We start from the raw sequence: 16,153 nt of genomic DNA on the forward strand, positions 1-16,153 counted from the left end.
CCTCTCACTGTTGTGGCCTCTCCTGTTGCGGAGCACAGGCTCCAGACGCGCAGGCTCAGGGGCCATGGCTCACGGGCCCAGCCGCTCCGCGGCATGTGGGATCTTCCCAGACCGGGGCACGAATCTGTGTCCCCTGCAACGGCAGGCGGACTCTCAACCACTGTGCCACCAGGGAAGCCCAGAACTAGTTCTTTATATAAAGAAAATATATTTCATAGTTGTCATTGCTAGTTCTTTTTCTAAAATTTATTAGAATATCAACCTCTCACCCTCTGCAAACAAGCAGATTTTTTAAAAAATCACTGAATCTTTATCATGAGCAGAAAAATCTAATGGTAAATTAACACCCTGCAGCTGACAAAAATCCTTGTATGTCTCCCAGTTCATGGTTTTGGCTTTCTTCAACTTTATGTCAAAAAATTTGAAGAGCAGTTTGTAATCACTGATATATATTTATAGCTCACTTCAGGAGCCAATCAGACATGATCATGTAACAATGCCAGGTATGTGACTTAAGCTCTGCATAAATTGTTTGTAGCATATTCAGAGGAGGAGAGAATACATTTTAAGGGCTGTAAGAGTAATTACCAAGAAGCAATGCTTTTGATTTAGTGAAAAATGCTCTGAAAGGGGAAGAAATTTGGCTCAGTGGCTTGGCTTAAATGGAGGATGCTAAAATCTCCGTGATCTTAAATTGTCTGTTTAATCCAATAACATCTTTTTTCATCTATGCCATCTTTCAGTAAAAAGAGGCTTGGAGACTATAATTAAGACCTACATAATATAGCTATATTAACTAAAATAATGCGACTGTCAACTTGGTAACTGTAACTAAGATAGCATGCTTATGGATAGATAGATGGATACATATACACAGATGTTTCCCAAGTAGTAACTCCAAGTAATTTATTAGCAGTAACATGGTTGTGGAATATGCTGTTTGTTGGAGTTCTATTTACATTCCATGTTGACTGGGAGAACATTCTGGGAGTATTTCAGCCAGATAAAAAATACCCTTAGTGCCTAATTTTGAACCAAACCCATACCAATTGTTTTAGATGAAAACTTAACTTTATAAATCTTGCCAGAGGTTCACAGATCTCAAAACCTTTGACTGTCATCTAGATTAAAAAGTAAAGGTTCACTGTGCAGTTCACTTCTATTAGAGAGAAACGAACTGACATCCTAAGTAGTATTGATAATATTTGTCAAGGGCCGGCTGTCTTGTGATTTTATTTATGTGGTAGACTGAGGCACAGCCAGCTCAAGAACTCAAAACAGGAATTAAGTGCTTTAACCACACTTTACTGCATAAAGTCAAAAAAGACACAGAAAAGTGATTTATAAATTTACTAATAATTTTTACTTCCAGTGAAGATATACTGGGTTAGTTATTCTGTAATGATCCATGTATACAGAGTGTGGTACTTGGTGAGTATATAAAGAGCAGCATTTCAAGAATTTTTACTGAAATATTAGAAAGACAATGGAATATTCCATTCATTCTCACTAGCTCTCTTTTCATCAACTCACAAGGCTGCTCTGAATTTTTAAATAATATTTATTTGGAGTTATTACCCCAATAATTGGCTTACATATTATGTATAGTTAATAGAAAGTATAGTTTTCAAACTGATCACAGTTGTCTTGTTTAGTGATAGATGACCATAAAGGATTTTGAAATTGTGTTTTGACCAGTTAGGACTTTAAAATTTGAATTCCACTTGGAAGGTTATCTCAAAGGATATTTATTGGCTTTATGTATGGTGATTTACAAAAACAAAAACTTTCCCACCTTTGCTCTCATATATTCAAGTTATCTCACCTGTTCACTTTTTGGTTTCCTGAATAAATTCTTCAAACCTTCCATAGCTCTGTCTAGATTCCAGGCACATTGCACCCATCCCTTTCCTTACCTCTTCAGGCCTAGGAATGGTAATATTTTCCTACTTTTTCAGGTCCTTGCCTCCCTTACTACTCCTTTTTAGTTCACTTTCCTAGCCCACACTCCGCAGAGTCCCTTCATTAAACTCTTTTCACTTAACCCTTTTGAGTGCCAGTCCTGTCATGCCAGAACACTGAAAGATACCCAAGCTATACCAGCTCGCAAGGAGGCACACTTTCACATTGTGATCTGATGGATGCCTCAAAGCCTTATTTATCTCAAAATCACATTCTTCTGCCGTGATGCTTCAAGCATTCCTATGTGTGGATTGAAGCGGCTCTGGAAGGCTCTGACTGAAGTGCAGATATTCCTCCAAAGGATAGCAATTAACATTTTGGTCAATAACATTGTAAGATTAATGAGTTTATCAGAGCAGTCAACCACCAATTATGCCCAAGAGACAGGTCATTTTGACGAGACAGATTGGAAGATAATAAAAACATATTTAATTGCAAAGGGACAACAGATCTAGATAGGAAACAAATGTGATAAGCCACAACTCCTCCAAAGAAGTTATTGAAATAAACCAGAGGGGAAAAAAGACAATACCTGAAAAGACAAGGTCAAATTTTGCTTACCACAAATTTTTCTCCCTGATACAGAATTAGTGTCAGTACCTCTAGCTTATTTTGTTTTCTTACATTCACTAAGAAGCTTTATTCTGAGAGTAGCACTAGTTTTCCTAAAATTTTGCATGTAAACATCAGCTTAATCTTGAGAAAATTTTAAATACGTTTTATTAAATGTGAAAGTGCATTGATGTTGCAACAAAATTGTACCGTTTCAGAAAAATGATAAACGATTCATATCTTATAAAATTATAATGGCAATATTCTTTGATGATAAATATTGCAATATTATATGCATTGAAGTTGGGACTTATGGTCAACTACCAATAAAATAGTGAAATACTAAAGAAAAGTAACTTGTCTTCCTATCCTCAGAAAATTATAGTCTCTGATGGGCAACAGGCAGAACAGAAAATACTGCAAAAAATCTCAGCCAAATTTATATAGATGTTATAAAATTCACATGTAATACTTATCATTTTAAGAGAGAAATCTATCTTTTAAAGACCTATATTAACGAAGTAATTTCTCTGGATTTGCAAGGTGCATTCAGGGATAAACACACATTTAGATCGGAATGGGTAATCCTATGCATTACCCCAAGAGGGCAAGATTTCTCTCCACAATACTCCATTACACAAGCCATTTTCAATAATGAAGTAATGGCATTTTCAACAGTCCCCTTAGGAGATTCTTTCAAAATATAACATTATGCTTCTCATTTTTAGAGTAGTTTTCCTTTATGTACAACTAAATTTAAGCAATGAATTACACCATGGTATTCTACATGTGATCTAATGTGGCATATTAGCCTCTTTTTAAAATCACACTTTCCTCTAAAATTTGTGAAAAGTAATTTCATTCCCTAATGGTTGTAAGCCAATATATTAATGGAGTCTAAACTACTTTTAGGTTTTTAATACAATCCCTAATCAAATTATTTTTTTTCTAAATATCCTCCCATTTACCTGAACATACCTGTACCAGGGCTAAATTCTGCGTACCTTTCGGCATCTCATTGGAGCTCTGCTTCAGAATAATTGCTAATAATTACTTTGGTATCGTCAGGCTTTCAAGAATTGTTTTGTTATGTATCCTGTGAATCTGGACTTCTGAAAACATCTGAAGAATTCAGTTAGTGAGAGGAATTATGAACTTTCTTGCATGATTAAGCAGTTCAGTGGGATACAGGAAGCAACCTAATTATGGTTCACTTTGGGGCATTCTACTTGCTTCAACCCAAACTAAGGTAGCACATAAGTACTTTTGAATGCACCTATTTTACGCTTACTAATACCATTCAGACATTTCAAATATCACCTTGGTAAAATTTTATGCTGTGAACTCTTAGCAATGTTTCTTATGGAAAGGTAAATCCATTTGATTATTAACTATTTTCTGATTGTAAATGACTTGTCACATAAAGTTTTACATACAGTTTTTATGTTAGTTCACTGATTTGGGGTTCCGAACAAATTTCATGTTTTCTTTTCTTTCAAAATCTATCTAGTAATTATCTACAGTATGCCAGGCCATGGTAACAGGTGTTGAGGACATAGTTACCTCGAAGCAAATTACCTGCATTTGCATTGCTTACATTCTAGTGTTAGAGCTGGACCATGAACAAATAAATACACTGTGACAGGTAGTAATGAGTGCTATCCAGAAAAATGCAGCTGAGGAAGGGAATAGAGAGTGAATGGTGTAAAGGATATTATTTTTTATAAGGTGATCAGAAAATGCCTCTATGAAAAATCGAATTTGAGTAAACATCTAAATGAAGTGAGGCCAATGCACAAATTATAGTAAATTGAAGGCCCTGAGACCTAATTAATCTTGGTGCAAGTCAGTGTAGCTGAGCAGAGAGAGTAAGGTGGGGTTAAGGAGAGAAGGTGGCAGAGTGGGGTACAGATATGACATCAGGAGCTGGACAGGAGCCAGATCATATGGGACTCTGGGCCACAAGAAGGAGTGTAGCTTTTACTCTGAAGTCCTTGGAAGCAGAGGAGTGAAGTGTTCTGCTTTAAAAACTGTGTTAGTCTGAATAGCCCCCAAATATATCCACATCCTTGTCCCCAAACATGTGACTGTGTTATCTTAAATGACAAATGGGACTTTGCAGACGTGATTAAATTAAGGATTTTGAGATGTGATTATCCTGGATTATCTACATAGGCACAGTGTAATCACAATGGTCCTTAAAAGAGGGATGCAGGAGGAGTTAGAGGAGGTGATGTGATAACAAAAGTGAAGATTGGAGAATGTGTTTTGAACTTGGAGAAGGACCCAGAAACCAAGAAACACAGACAATCTCTAGAAGCTGAAGAAAGGAAGAGGACGGATTTTCCCCTCAGAGTTTCTAGGATGAAGCAGCCTGCTTAACACCTTGACTTTAGCTCAGTGAAATTGATTTTTCAGAATTTTGACCTCCAAAACTGTAAGAGAATGTTATTTTAAGTCACTAAGTTTGTGGTAATTTGTTACAGCATCAATAGAAAACTAATATAAGTCTACTACCTATTTACTTGTAACTATATATACATGCCTCTAGTTAAGGATTAGAGCATAGAATGTCACAGAGTGAAAGAAGGAAGTCCTACTAGGAAATAATAGTGGCTTGAGGTGGTGGGTTTTCAGGGAGGGAAATAGACTAAAGAACTTGCTGATTGACTGTGTATCTTGAGTAAGAGACAGACGTTGTATTAGTTTTCGATTTATGAATTACAAATTACCACAACTTAGTCAGTTATAGCAACGCAAATTTATTATCTCAGTTTCCACCCATTTATTATCACAGGAGTCCAAGCAGGCTTGCCATGCCTAGAGTCTCACAAGGCCAAAATCAAGTTATCAGCTGGACTGGACTCTTCTATGGAGGCTCTGAGGAAGAACTGATTTTCTAACTCACGCAGATTGTTGGTAGAATCCTGTTCCTATGGTTGTAGGATTGAGATCCCTGTTGTCCTGCTGGCTGCCCAGCTGGGGTGGCTCTCAGCAATTAGAGGCTCCTCTCAGATCCTTTCTCTGTGGTCCTTTCCATCTTCAAAGACACCAATGGAATATTGAGTCCTTCTTGTGCTTTGAATCTGAGCTTCTTTCTGCTAATAGCTAGAGAAAACTCCCTGATTTTCAAGAGCTCACATGATTATGTTAGGCCCAAATATAGTTTATAAATATAGCTTAGTCTATTAACTAAAAATCAACTTTGTTGATGAGTGTCCTTGTTATATCTGCAAAACCTCTTTTGCCATTGTCTTAGTACAAACTGCTATAATGGGATATCATAGACTGGCGTAAACAAGGAACATTTATTTCTCATAGTTTGGAAGGCTGGAAGAACCAAGATCAAGATATAGACAAAATTGGTGTCTGGTGAGATCCCCTTTCCTAGTTTGCAGATAGCTCCCTTCTTGCTATACATGGCAGACAGAGAGTAAAAGTATTAGTTCTCTGGTCTTTTTTTTTTTTTTTTTTTTTTTTTGCGGTACACAGGTCTCTCACTGTTGTGGCCTCTCCCGTTGCAGAGCACAGGCTCCAGACGCACAGGCTCAGCGGCCATGGCTCACGGGCCCAGCCACTCCCCCTGCATCAGCAGGCGGACTCTCAATCACTGTGCCACCAGGGAAGCCCCCTCTGGTCTCTTTTTATAAGGGCACTAATCCCATCGTGAGGACTTTACCCTCATGACTTCATTTAAACCTAATCATGTCCCAAAAGTCCCACCTCCAAATACCATCACATTGGGTATTAGGATTTCAGTGAATGAATTTGGTGGGACAGAAAACTTCAGTCCGTAGCAGCCATATAATTTAACATTACCACTTGTGTGATATCATGTTTCTAGTCCCAGGAATTAGGTTGGAGAATTTTAGAATTTTGCATAATGGTTGCCAATGCTGACTCCTTTTTTTTTTTTTTTTTCTTTCTGAATTGAGCAAGCAGGTGATCAGTGTGCCATACACAAGAATAGTAAGTTCAGGAAGAATAGTATGTTTGGAAAAAAACAGTAAGAATTACATTAGTTGGAAATGCCTACTAGAAATACAAAGGGTGCTGAGGATCCAGGAGTCAGATATGTTGATATTGCCACAGGAGAATGATATGGGGCTGAAAATGTAAATTGGGGACTTGCTAGCATATATATGACTTATAAGGCTGCATAATTATACAATTTCACCTAGAAGAGGTGTAGATAAAGAGCAACGAGCAGTCCAACATTTAGGGGTCTGGAAAAAGTTGTGGTGTCATCAAATGAAAATGAAACAGAGAGGCTAGTGATGGACTGGAGAAATCAGGAAAGTGTGACAGAAAGAGGAACTTGTTAGAACTGAAAATTCTTGGGCTCCACCTTGAACCTACAGAATCAAAATTCCTGGATGTGGTCATGCAATTTACCTAATAAGCCCTCCAGCTAACTCTGATTCATGCACACGTTTGAAAACTTTAGCTGCGCGGAACACTGGGAAAGTACCCAATGGAGGTAAGTAAGTACTCAATGTGCTTGCATCTCCAAGAGAGGACCTTGAAAGGCAGCAGCAGCATCTGAGAGATCATTAGAAATGAAGGAATTCAGGACCCCAGATTTACTGAATCATATTCTGCATTTTAACAATTTCCCCAGGTGGTTCATATGCACATTAACATTTGAGAAACACTGATCTATACTTTATTAATTCAAAGTTATGGTAACATCTATGTGTAAACACACACACACACACACACACACACACCCCTACAGATCCCATGCATCATAGTTGATGACTTATTCCATTTAAAAAAGAATCTTTCAGACACCTTTTAAAATATATAATTTATGAAGTCTTTAAATATTTAACAACTTAGCAAAATGTTTTCCCCAAATTCCCCAATGCTTAAAATAACCAGGGACTAATCACTATGCCTTCTGAAGACCATGAAAAATAGAATCTGTAGCCCAGAGACTCGGGGAGGAACAAGGCTCCAGTTATAAGTGTCCCAAGTGAAAATTATCAGAGAACTGGGCAAATAAAAATGAACTTCACCAGTTTATTTTTTCCATTCTAATTAAATACACCTGAAATCTGGGAAAGAGTGGAAAGTGTGTAAAGACAAATTACTTCACAGTACTGTGTACTTCTTGTCTGGTTTCAGACAAGCACCTGAGAGTTTTTTAAGGGGAAAGAAGATTATATAAATTGCTTTTTTTAAAAAAAATTGGATCTCAGCCTGAAATTCATCAGTAAAGAATTATTTCATTTCTTAATACCTTAGATTTGTTTGCACATCAAATAAGATTTACTATGTTTTTTTGAGAAACTATGTGAATTGTAAGAAATGGAGAGTAATTCAGGAAATATCAGTATATGAGTAACTTTTTAAAATGAAAGACATCAAATATGAGTAAAAGAAACAGTAAACTATAGAAGAAAGTAAATATGGTCTGCAATAATATAGATAAGCTGTTTCATACTAAGCAATTTTGTCAAGATTTGAGAATTAATTTAAATAATCAATAACCTTAGACTATTGTCATTTCATTGATTGCAGCATCAAATGCTAATTGTGAATAAATAAAATCAAAGATATTTTCTTTTCAGCAATTAGCTTTAGCAGATGAGAAAAAAGGGAGCTGATATTCATGCCATGCTGAAGAAAGATAAAGATTTATAAGTAGGTGCTCTCCATTCTTTGTGAGCTATAAAGTCTATCCAAATAGCAATATCCTCTCTGGCAGAGAATCTGCTGCTCGTGCTGGCTATGTGTTATTGCATTTGGACTGTCTCCATCTGCAAATGTTGACTTTTCATCTGTGACCAAAGAAAAAAATTTGTATGAGGAATGTGTAAAATATTTAATCCATGTTTAGTTGTTAACTAAAGGTTTTGTCAAATCCTGTTTGTGTGGGAATTCTGCATTTGTTTCTCAAGGTGACTGTAGGTGCTTTCACAATGTTGGGTTAAATTTGAGCCATAAACGAAAACTCTGATGAAGATTTTTACTTAGACTGAGAAATGTAAATACTTGTTTCAATCATACTTTCACATTCCAACACCTATATGTGACCTAAGTAATCGACTAATCTACAGGAACAATTGATTTATGATTTCTTTGCCCTGTCTTGGACTTCTCATTAGTAGAATGAAAATAACACTGAAAATTTGATTATCTATGACAAACCACAGTGATATTTAATAAAGGAATAAGAGATTGGTAGAGGTCATGAATCAGAATTTAGTCTTTTACTCTCAATTTTTAGGTGAGAAACTAGGAGACATGGAATCTAAAATTACTTTCACAAAGTTCATGCAAATTCATTATTTTACTGGGGCTCAGATCTATTTCTATTTGCTTGAGCTATGATGATCATGTGACCTGAGATTTCTGGACTAGTTCTGATTTTAGATATTCTATGCAAGAATCTCTTGAACCTAACATGGGATCAAACAAAAGTTATTCAGTGAATGAATGAGAAATGTTTTTCCCATAGGTATACTCAAGTTTGCCAGATCTACTTTTGGATTTAGACTGTCCACATAACTATGCTGTACTATTTTATATACAAATCTGAGTTTAAATGGCAGTGAAATTTGTACCCCTTGATTGTTTTTCTGAGCAGGGTAATAACTGATATTTATTCCTGTGTGACAGTGATTTTAAAATATTGGTTGGACAAGGATAATGGGATCTAAAGTAGAGATCATGTATCAAAAGGGAAAGTGAGCAATGCTGAATGGTTTCCTCTGTTTTCATGCCAATGCTCATATTCAAAATTAACTTTTACTATTTTTAGATTGGAAGCAAATTAATCGATTTGATTTGTATCTGCAACTGATCAATAAGTATAGTGTGTGGAGACAGTAGGGGGGCCGATCAAGTGACTTTACCTGACATTCTTTCAGGTCCCTGCAGATTTCCATAAATATTTAGCTTTAGCTTTCCACTCAGGATAATCCACAAAAATGATAAGAAATTGTTATGCTACTACATATTGTCTCACAAAAAAATTAAAAAGAATAGAAATAAACTGAGTGTGAAAATGAGCCAGTAAAAATACTAATTTTTTGGTTTTGGTCTCCTAGAGATAGTAAAATTATCTAAAAGTGTACTGGGTGAGAATATTTGTTTCCCTGAAATTTTTAATAGGAAGATTCAGTATGAAAAGGAGCAAGTATAATAATTAAGATTTTTCTCAGTAACTTAATAGCAAGTACAAAGCAAAATTATAGGATAAAAGCCTACTTAAAAATGGAAATTTCTTTAAAACAAGGAAAGACATTTTATCACTATGCCTAGAGATCAGGCAAACTGCTTCAGCAAGTCCAAATCAGTGGATGCATCTTTCATTTTAAGATGTTTAGTGTTTCACAACTCTTTGCATACTACACTCATGCTACCTTTCAAGGTACCTTCTTCTGGGGAAAATACAGACAAACTGGAATTTAACAAATGTTTTGCATAAAAATGATGATATATGCTCTTAACCACAAAAAGACCATTATAACATGACAATCAGATATGTTTTGCATGGAAGAGGTATTTTTCTATAATAAAAATTGAATGAGACAAAAATTGAGTGAGATGTGATGAATCTGAACCAAAATGATATAAAAATGACATCTATTTTACAATTCAATTTTCACAGTCTGTTTAGTCTTATTTTACCCAATAGTAAAAATTCTAAGGAAAATTTATTCATGTAAAAGTGCAAACCGTTATATAATATGAAACCTGACCAGAAATATGAAAGGTCTCATGATTTTTGAAAAAAAAATCAGTTTATCAGTTTCGATCTTTGAAATTAAAGGGTTTCAAACCATCAGTTTGAAAAGCAGTGGGCAACAGGCCAGAAGGTACTTGTTAATTATAGCAGTGAGTTAATCAATGAACTAACAATTCTGCTTCCGGGTATAATAAAGTGAGATCAAAGCTCATTCAACTATCCTACCATTTAAGTATAGCTGGAGATCCATTAAATTGGATAGTTTCACATTTTAAACCTGCATGTTTAAAAGTCAGCAATTCAAGCAGCTCTATGACAGCTGTTGATGCCTAAATCATAGGAAAATTATTTTGTTTGGTTTTGAACAGGAAGATGGAGCAAAGATGGAGACGCAAATACATTGAGAACTGATATAAACATTAACTGAGATGACTTTCAAGAAGCTTTTTATGTGCTTTTGTTTTTGCTTTCAACATTTAAATGCAGAGGCAGATGGCTTGGACAGTTTTATCAGCACTTGTGTCTTTATACATTAAAAAATAAAGAAAGATAACCAAACTCATAGATTGCAGATTGTTAAAGGGGACAAATAATTTAGGTTTTTTAAAAAATCAATAAAAATTTCAGTGTTAAAATAATCATGATGGGGGATTTTAAGTACTTTTTTTGAGAAAAAGGAAACAGATTGGTATAATGCTGAAATTGTAGAAAGTATTTATAAGCAGCTTTAAATCCTGATCTGGATTCTAAATAGATATCGTATGATGTAACACAAATAGGACCTCAAAATTTATGAAAAAATTGGAGAGACAGGGAAACATAAGTGCACACATGCACCAAGCACACACACATGCACACACACCATCTCAAAATTTATTAAGAATCCAGCACATTTCTGACACATGTAATACATGTTAAATATTCAATGTTGAGGGAATTATGAAAAGTAAATATAATTATTCAACAATTAAGACGATTCCTTATAGTGATAACATTAAAAATAATTATATGTCAAAGATAAAGGATAATATTTCAGTGAATATAACTTTTGCAGTATTAGTAAAAGATCCCTGATATTTTAAATGATATATATAATATATATATATATATATATATTTTTTTTTTTTTTTTTTTTTTGCGGTTCGCGGGCCTCTCACCACTGCGGCCTCTCCCACTGCAGAGCACAGGCTCCGGACGCGCAGGCTCAGCGGCCATGGCTCACGGGCCTAGCAGCTCCGCGGCATGTGGGATCTTCCCGGACCGGGGCACGAACCCGTGTCCCCTGCATCGGCAGGCGGACTGTCAACCACTGCGCCACCAGGGAAGCCCTAAATGCTATATATTTGATGGAGAATCATGAATTATTTTCAATTATATTTTGGAAAATGACAATATTAAATAACAATGCTTTATAAAGAATGTTTTTCTCCCTTTTAAAAGTATAAAACAGGGCTTCCCTGGTGGCGCAGTGGTTGAGATTCCGCCTGCCGATGCAGGGGACACGGGTTCGTGCCCCGGTCCGGGAAGATCCCACATGCCGCGGAGCGGCTGCGCCAGTGAGCCATGGCCGCTGAGTCTGCGCGTCCGGAGCCCGTGGTGCTCCGCAACGGGAGAGGCCACAACAGTGAGAGGCCTACGTACTGCAAAAAAAAAAAAAAAAAAAAAAAAAAGTATAAAACAAATCAGTAAGTGGTTCTAAAAATGAGAAAAACTAACTGGAAACTATTCAATGTTTAAGATGCTTCAGATTATAAACTTTTAAAAGACCAGAACTTTCAAGGAACCAGCAGAATGACTGTGTTCTCTTTAGTAATTCATAATAAAAATGTTTCATTTTTCTTTCTACCAATTCATGACACAGGCTTTATGGAAGAAAACTTGGAAGCACTGTTATTTCCCAAAATAAAACTTGTGTGTGTGTGCGTGTGTGTGTGTTTCAGGGCAACCACTGGAAAAGATATATAGGTCCAAATAAAAAGAGTAAAATTTTCCCTATTTAATGTCATGTCCCAAAATAAAAACTTTCCAGAGAATAAACAAAGTAAGCTTTCCAGCAATGCAGCTCAATTACATAAGCAAATTGTTATAATGTAGTTTAGTATATATATTTTTTCCCTTTTCTTTCTTTTATTGCTTTTTTTGTTTTGCTGACTTGACTCAGTTCTGTGGCCTTGGCTACTAGCTGGTCAGTTTCCTTTCTTCAGTAAATCCACATCCCACCACTTCCCTTCTAGAGCTCTCACACTTCTAGGTCATTATGCACCCAACCTAATTGCTCCAAAGTTAAGGTACCAGATATCTTGAGACAGACTCTGTGCCCTAGAGCCTGAGAAATTTTCCTAATCATTCAATCCACAAAGTGCCCTGGAAACCTAGCTACCTCCACCCTGCTTGGCCACACATACACTGTCCCCTACAATTACAGCTTATTGTTACCCTGTTCTTGGTACAACCGTCTATGTGCCCCTGCCTGGTGGCCTTTTCTCCTTTAGGGCTATAAATAACAAAAACTGGCCCTCATGCAAGTGCCATCGTTGTGTTGTGTGGCACTTTTCAATGGATCTTTAAATTTTATATAACAATCAGCTACCTAAAAGACTGACCTAAGAATCCACAAAACTTCTGTAAATTTATTTATAGACTTTATTAAAAGCCTTCAAATTTATTTACAAGAATGAATCATAAGTAAAATTTTCAAAGAGCAATTAATATTATCTAATGGAAAAACCATTTTTTGCAAGTTAAATATTTTGTACAGTACACACAAATTTTAACTGTAAGTGTCTTAAATTGTCAGTTATCTGTAAGAACTTTCAGAAAAATGTAGAAATGGAACTTGGAACAAAGTCCCTCTGTTGCCTTTTAAAAGGACAAGCCTCCCTAAACCCTACCTCCTTCCCAATGACACATTTTCTCCTCTCTTAGCTCACTGCTTTGAAGGCAATTATTTGTTTCCCAGGATAGACCCAAAGCTCCACGAGGATAGTGTTGACATCTGCTTTGTTCACTGCTATATTCCTGGTGCCTGTCACAGTGTCAGCATATAGTAAATACTCAGTAAATATTTATAGAATAAATAAATGTTATCAGTTCTGAAAAACAATATACTCTATTTGTTAAAGTGTGTCATTAAATGCTGAAGACTTAGGGTCCACATATACTTATAGACGCACACAGACACACACACACACACACACACACACATACCCCTAGTGTTCTCAATTCTTGGGTAATATTCTTAATTTAATAAGATGGCAATGTATATTGGATAAGACTATTTAAAAAATAATCTTGCATATTCTCTCTTTTTTATGTACTCAATAAAAACCTGATGCTATTAATATTTCTAAGGTAGCTGATAATTTATTTTTTACTTTGGGGATATTAACAGGAAAAGAAAAACTTATTAATGATTCTGGAAAAGTAAAAATTAAGGATTGATTTATAGGCCTCAATATATATTATACATCAAATTGGTGATTATCTCTGTTGATGGCTAGAAAGGAGTGAACTTTTTTTTTAATATTGAGTTTTTTATTTTATCTTTGGCTGCATCGGGTCTTAGTTGCGGCATGTGGGCTCTCTAGTTGTGGTGCACAGGCTCAGTAGTTGCGGCGTGCAGGCTCAGTTGCCCTACCGTATGTGGGATCTTAGCTCCCTGACCAGGGATCTAACCCATGTTCCCTGTATTGGGAGGTGGATTCTTAACCACTGAACCACCAGAGAAGTCCCAGACTTCTAATATATCTCTGCTAAATATGCTAAAACATATTTAGCAGAGAAGTTAAATAATTCATTTATTAACTATCACAAAGTATTGCTAAGGCAAAGAGATTTGTTGTTGAGGAAGCTTTTGGTATGATGTTTGCGAAATCAGAATCTTCTAATTACTTAAGGTCTGCCTTTTAAGCAGAGGATATCTTTTTTTTTTTTTTTTTTTTTTTTTTTTTTTTGCGGTACGCGGGCCTGTCACTCTTCTGGCCTCTCTCGTTGCAGAGCACAGGCTCCGGACGCGCAGGCTCAGCGGCCATGGCTCACGGGCCCAGCCGCTCCGCGGTATGTGGGATCTTCCCGGACCGGGGCACGAACCCGTGTCCCCTGCATTGGCAGGCAGACTCTGAACCATTGTGCCACCAGGGAAGCCCAAGCAGAGGATATCTTTAATAATTTCTCAGGACATTTTCAACATCATAAAATTTTAATTAACAATTAACATTGTTCTTAGATCATTACTATTGCTAAGCACTATGAGGAATCAGAAGGCTAATAAGTTGTTTTTTTCCATCAATGGATTTTAAATCTAGTTGAGAGAAAACAAAAATGTATACTAATGAATGACATTTTTGTCTTTTGTCCCCCAAAAGACAAAAATGTCATTAAAGTAAGAGTTGAGTGAGTGAGCTCAATTAGGAAATTCATTATTCATTAATAAGGGAAGATCTGTGGAAATCTTCCAGGTGCATGTAAAACATGAATTGGCAAAGTTAGGGAAGCTTGCTGTGGTACCTGGGAAGCAAGCTGCCCCTGGAAAGAATCAGTAATTAAATGAAAACAAGCCAGGCAAAAAGCATCTTCCAGGCCTGCGATCCTGATGTAAGGGGCATTGATTGGTTTGAGCAAAATGTATTAACTTTGTGGATACAGAGTCACTGAACACACCAAAGCAAAACTAAAAGGGAGAAATTAGTTTGAACTTTTAAAATGTGGGCAGAATTCAGAGGACAGAGAAAGGCTCATAGAGAAGATTCAATTAAATACCCGAGGAAGTAAGTAATCATTCGAGGTTTGTGAGAGAAATAGTTTTAAGTAATGAACGTATGTTTAAAACGATAAAACTATTTGCTCTTGAGGGGATGGGACTATGGGTCAGATGAGAAGGAATTTTAAGGTTATTCTAAAGAGCAGATTTTAGATTTCAAAAATGACTAAAATTTCCGTTTGTATGTAAGAGTACATTTTAGACATATATTTTTTTCACATCCAGTGTCCATTTAAATGTTGTCTGTATGTTGAGGTCTCAGGTATTTGCCACCAACTCTTACCTATCTCAGCAGGTATTTCTTTTTTAACATGTAAGAAGTAACTAGAATATTATTAAGAAAAATAGATGTTAATATAAAAACCCCACAATTATTGGGCACTTAAAAATATTAGTAGTGCTAACTTGGACTTTAGCAAAGACCTATATTCCAATTGTTGGCTCTTTTAATAGTTGAGTAGAAAAACTTTCAGGGATATTTTCTTCTTTTTTCTCTACACTTTTATTCTGACGACTCTCTACTTATGAAAATGCTTTATGCCTCAAGCGTTCTTGCCTATCCACTTAACCTCATTCATAAAATCAATTCCTAATTTTCAAGCTACCACTTATCATTTGACTGTTTAATCAAGGGAAAAAAAAAACAATGACAACAAAAAAAACTTTCCCTTAACCACTTGACACTTGTTGTTTATCAGTAAAGAACTGATGTCCTTTTTACGTAATCAGAGAAGAGTTTACTTTCAAAATCATGGTTAAAATGTTTTAGATTGCCTGCTGGTAAAAAAATAAATAAATAAAAGAAAAATATCTATGATGACTTATTTTCCCTTTGAATATTAGACTCCATGTGACCCAATTTGCAACTTAGCTAGACTTTCATGTTAGTGAAATTTGGGTTAAGAAATCAAGAAAATAGGTTAAGCTTGGAAGGAACCACATGTTGTCTTTGGATGCAAATGGTGTCTTTATTTACTGGGATTTCACAATGTCAACCAGTCAACCAGGTATATCTTTAGTAATATACTTTAGTTAAAACATTCTTTAAAATTATTATTTAACTTTCTAAAATGTTGCAAAGTTATTTTCATGGGATTTCATGCTAAAAACACATGTTTATATAGAAAAACATTTTGTATAACCTTTACAGTATTTTTTTTTTTTTTTTTTTTTTTTTTTTT

At 35.7% G+C, this 16,153-nt stretch overlaps 1 protein-coding gene across 4 annotated transcripts in view; it reads left to right on the forward strand.

Moving 5' to 3' along the window:
• Positions 1-16,153, forward strand: part of PCDH9 (protocadherin 9) — a 986,051-nt gene that overhangs the window by 967,062 nt on the left and 2,836 nt on the right. The window lies entirely within an intron of this gene.

This window comes from Aethalodelphis obliquidens, unplaced genomic scaffold (assembly GCF_003676395.1).
Source record: "Aethalodelphis obliquidens isolate GAN/ISIS:26980383/991018 unplaced genomic scaffold, ASM367639v1 scaffold76, whole genome shotgun sequence".
Lineage (NCBI taxonomy): Eukaryota > Metazoa > Chordata > Mammalia > Artiodactyla > Delphinidae > Aethalodelphis > Aethalodelphis obliquidens.